The following is a 5,000-nucleotide window of genomic DNA, read 5'->3' on the forward strand; positions in this document are numbered from 1 at the left end:
GGGCGGGGATTACACGCGACGAATTTGCCGTCGAGAGCGAACGGAGCGTCTTCTCGAGCGTCTTCCCTTCCCAACTCTCTCACTCTCGAGCTCTCTTCCGAGAGCCGAGGGAGGGTGAGACGACGCCGAGAGCCGGGGCGAAAGTCTTTGAAAAACCATCGGGCGGGAGCGCGACGCGCTCGCCCCTCTAGCGCGCCAAAACGGCACACCGCTCTGCGCGCGTAGCGCGCGCGGCGGCGGGCACGTCTCCTGCGCGCTCTCAGGTTACCACCGGTAGGCGCGCGCGCGACGGCGCGGCCTCGCTCCTGTATCGCTCGCCTCGTGCGTACGCGAAGGCACAATGGTCGCCTCCTCTCTCTCTTCTACGCGACAACGGGACGACACGTCCCGAGGGGGAGAAAGAGAATTGGCCCCAAAGCGTTCGCGCTCCGACGCGACAACGGCACGCGCGCACACCTCACCTCGGTGTTGCGCGCGTCGTGGTATCCCCGCGTCGTATCGCAACAAATGTTATTCGGCGGCGTGTGCGCCGATCTCTCGATCGACCGTCCCGCGTTCGCGCGACTTGCGCGGCGCAGAGGCGAGAGAGTCTCGGCGGCACAGCCGAGCCGCGAGTGGTAGCGCCGCCCGGAGGGCGCGCGCGCGCGCGCAAGCGCGCGCGCGCGCCAACGACGCTCCTCTCGTACTACCGTCAATTCCATTTCTCCAATTTGTCTCTCTCCCATTCTTTACTCCAGTCGCCGACCCGGCCCGCGCCGCGCTTACCCCTAAGGGGCAAGAAGCGGTGAGCAAGGGGGACCTCCGTTAATAACGTTAATGATCCTTCCGCAGGTTCACCTACGGAAACCTTGTTACGACTTTTACTTCCTCTAAATGATCAAGTTTGGTCATCTTCCCGGCAACATCGGCAATGCCGACGCATTGCCGCGCACCAGTCCGAAGACCTCACTAAATCATTCAATCGGTAGTAGCGACGGGCGGTGTGTACAAAGGGCAGGGACGTAATCAACGCGAGCTTATGACTCGCGCTTACTGGGAATTCCTCGTTCATGGGGAACAATTGCAAGCCCCAATCCCTAGCACGAAGGAGGTTCAGCGGGTTACCCGGGCCTTTCGGCCAGGGAACACACGCTGATTCCTTCAGTGTAGCGCGCGTGCGGCCCAGAACATCTAAGGGCATCACAGACCTGTTATTGCTCAATCTCGTGCGGCTAGAAGCCGCCTGTCCCTCTAAGAAGATTTGTTTGTACGTTGGTAGTAAAAACCCGCCGGCCGAAGCCGGGGGCCTTCAAGATACCATAAGGTACGCCTATTTAGCAGGCTAGAGTCTCGTTCGTTATCGGAATTAACCAGACAAATCGCTCCACCAACTAAGAACGGCCATGCACCACCACCCACCGAATCAAGAAAGAGCTATCAATCTGTCAATCCTTCCGGTGTCTGGGCCTGGTGAGGTTTCCCGTGTTGAGTCAAATTAAGCCGCAGGCTCCACTCCTGGTGGTGCCCTTCCGTCAATTCCTTTAAGTTTCAGCTTTGCAACCATACTTCCCCCGGAACCCAAAAGCTTTGGTTTCCCGGAAGCTGCCCGCCGAGTCATCGGAGGAACTTCGGCGGATCGCTAGCTGGCATCGTTTATGGTTAGAACTAGGGCGGTATCTGATCGCCTTCGAACCTCTAACTTTCGTTCTTGATTAATGAAAACATTTTTGGCAAATGCTTTCGCTTCTGTCCGTCTTGCGACGATCCAAGAATTTCACCTCTAACGTCGCAATACGAATGCCCCCATCTGTCCCTATTAATCATTACCTCGGGGTTCCGAAAACCAACAAAATAGAACCGAGGTCCTATTCCATTATTCCATGCACGCAGTATTCAGGCGAGGATAGCCTGCTTTAAGCACTCTAATTTGTTCAAAGTAAACGTACCGGCCCGACTCGACACTCAGTAAAGAGCACCGCGACGGGATATTAGTTGGGCCGCCCCTCGCGAGGCTAAGCCCACCGGTAGGACGTCCCACATCACGCCAGTTAGACACCGCGAGCGGTGAACCGACGGTGTGCGACACAGATTCAACTACGAGCTTTTTAACCGCAACAACTTTAATATACGCTATTGGAGCTGGAATTACCGCGGCTGCTGGCACCAGACTTGCCCTCCAATGGATCCTCGTTAAAGGATTTAAAGTGTACTCATTCCGATTACGGGGCCTCGGATGAGTCCCGTATCGTTATTTTTCGTCACTACCTCCCCGTGCCGGGAGTGGGTAATTTGCGCGCCTGCTGCCTTCCTTGGATGTGGTAGCCGTTTCTCAGGCTCCCTCTCCGGAATCGAACCCTGATTCCCCGTTACCCGTTACAACCATGGTAGGCGCAGAACCTACCATCGACAGTTGATAAGGCAGACATTTGAAAGATGCGTCGCCGGTGCTAGGACCGTGCGATCAGCACAAAGTTATTCAGAGTCACCAAAGTAAACGGTGGACGCAACGGAGACCGCGCGCCACCGATTGGTTTTGATCTAATAAAAGCGTCCCTTCCATCACTGGTCGGGACTCTGTTTTGCATGTATTAGCTCTAGAATTACCACAGTTATCCAAGTAAATGTTGGTACAATCTAATGAACCATAACTGATTTAATGAGCCATTCGCGGTTTCACCTTAATTCGGCATGCACTGAGACATGCATGGCTTAATCTTTGAGACAAGCATATGACTACTGGCAGGATCAACCAGGGAGCTACTACGTGCGTGCGCGCGCTGCGTGAGCGGCGAGGCACTAGCTCGTCGTCGTCCGCGTCGTCGACTCCGAGAACGCGCGCTCGGTGAGCGCGCGCCCCGCGGAAGATCGAAACGAGCGTACGAACGGGCGAGCGAGCGAGCGAGCGAGCGGGCGGGCGGGCGAAAGCTTCGCCATCGCTGCTGCTCGGAGGTGTCGTTACTCCGCCGCCGGCGTCTTGCGAGCCGGTCGGCGACACTCTCTCATTTTTCTCTTCTGTCGTTACACTTCTTCTGTCAATTTCATTTCGTGTCATTTCAAGTTTTCTCATTCTCCCATATACGAACGGCGTGTGTAAAGCGCCGTTCAGCCCCGACGTTAGATCGACTGTGCGCGATGCACATCGGTCATCTCGGAACCTTGCGTTTGAATATAATTTCGCTACGGTGTACAAGTAAGCGGGAAGAGAGAGCGGCGCGAGACCGCTCACCTTCCGCCACTAGTCTCCGTGGAGTTGATGTTCGGTAAGCGCGACGATGCGTCCGGACACGTTCGTCTAAGAACGCGGGACGATCGCGCGGCCAACACTACGTGTGCGCGCCACATAAGAGCCATTCGGTCTTGCGACACCGACTCGTGGCAATGCTGTGTTTGAAAAATGTGCGTTGCGTACCTGAAAAAAGAAACGGAAGGGAAAAAGTGCCAGCGCGCTCTGTACGTAAGGGCTCGAGCGTGTACGGCTTCGTCGCCGTCGTCGTCGACGTCGCCGCCGCCCCGGAGCACCCCGCTTCGAGAGTCGAGTATCGACGAGGTGACGCATAGTCGCCCGCGATACGATCAAATCATGGTCCGTGTTTCACCATTTGACGTTCCGAGCTTCGGGAGACTCTTACGGAACGCACGAGACGCGAAGGACGCGCTCGTTCGTGTCGCTCGGCTCGCCGAGCGCACCGCACCTCTTATAATACCCAACCGTGCGGCCAGGCGGTCGGCGACGCACGGTGAATAGCACGGCGGTATACGGGCGAAGCGGCCGAGATCTCGACGCCCGAGGGACTTAGCCGCTCGGGAGCGGCGAGCACGGTCGTTACCTCCGGTCTCGGTCGACTCGCGAAGGCCTTCGGGACTGTAGCCGAAGACGCGACGCAGAGTCGCCCGCGATACGATCACAAATCATTGTTCCGTGTTTCACATTTAACGTTTCGAGCCTCGGGATACTCGTACGGAACGCACGAGACGCGAAAGACGCGCTCGAACCATCGTCCCTGTCGCTCGACTCGTCGAGCGCACCGCACCTCTTATAATACCCAACCGGCCGGCCAGGCGGTCGGCGACGCACGGTGAATAGCACGGCGGTATACGGGCGAAACGGGCGAGATCTCGACGCCCGAGGGACTTAGCCGCTCGGGCGCGGCGAGCACGGTCGTTACCTCCGGCGGCGCTCGGGACGTCGGAGGTACCTCCGGTCCCGCTCGACGTCGTCGGTGCCTCCGGCCTCGTTCGGGCGCCGACGATACCTCCGGCCGCGCTCGCGGTCGTCACCTCCGGCCTCGCTCGACGCCGTCGACACCTCCGGCCTCGCTCGAAGCCGTCGTTACCTCCGGCCGCGTACGCGGTCGTCACCTCCGGCCGCGTACGCGGTCGTCACCTCCGGCCGCGCTCGCGGTCGTCGCCTCCGGCCCCGCTCGACGCCGTCGTTACCTCCGGCCGAGTCCTACGGTCAGCCTCGGCCTGATATATATACATACATACATACATACATACATACATACATACATACATACATGCATGCATGCATGCATGCATGCATGCATGCATACATACATACATACATACATACATACATACATACATACATACATACATACATACATACATATACATATATATATATATATATATATATATATATATATATATATGTATATATATAAGATTGCGCTATTACGTTTAATTCTCATCTCGCTTACTTTCGACATTTTGTCGAAAATGACTAACGGAAAATAAGTCGTCTCGCTCATTCTGCCTCTGACTACCGTACGTTACACAATTGTCTCTAGCGCTTTGTCGAATACTCTGTGTGTTGTTGCTCCTTTTAATATTGTGTTTTAAGATCTGCTATTAACATAAAATATAAGTTTACAGTTTTCTGCAATACGCATACCAGTTTATGTTATTCGTAACGACGGTTTCCGTCGTTTTTAATCTTATAAATTTATTTTAATATGAAAACCGACTTACGAAAATATTTCATTATTTTTCATTTTATTATTAATTTGATTACA

General features: G+C 55.2%; 1 non-coding gene across 1 annotated transcript; it reads right to left on the minus strand.

Annotated features, from left to right (window-relative positions):
* Positions 1 to 814: 814 nt before the first annotated feature.
* Positions 815 to 2,735, minus strand: LOC118648000. The gene has a single exon (XR_004965137.1). It is a non-coding gene; the product is annotated as a small subunit ribosomal RNA (ribosomal RNA).
* Between the last annotated feature and the right edge of the window lie 2,265 nt (positions 2,736 to 5,000).

This window comes from Monomorium pharaonis, unplaced genomic scaffold (genome assembly GCF_013373865.1).
Source record: "Monomorium pharaonis isolate MP-MQ-018 unplaced genomic scaffold, ASM1337386v2 scaffold_115, whole genome shotgun sequence".
Taxonomy (NCBI): domain Eukaryota; kingdom Metazoa; phylum Arthropoda; class Insecta; order Hymenoptera; family Formicidae; genus Monomorium; species Monomorium pharaonis.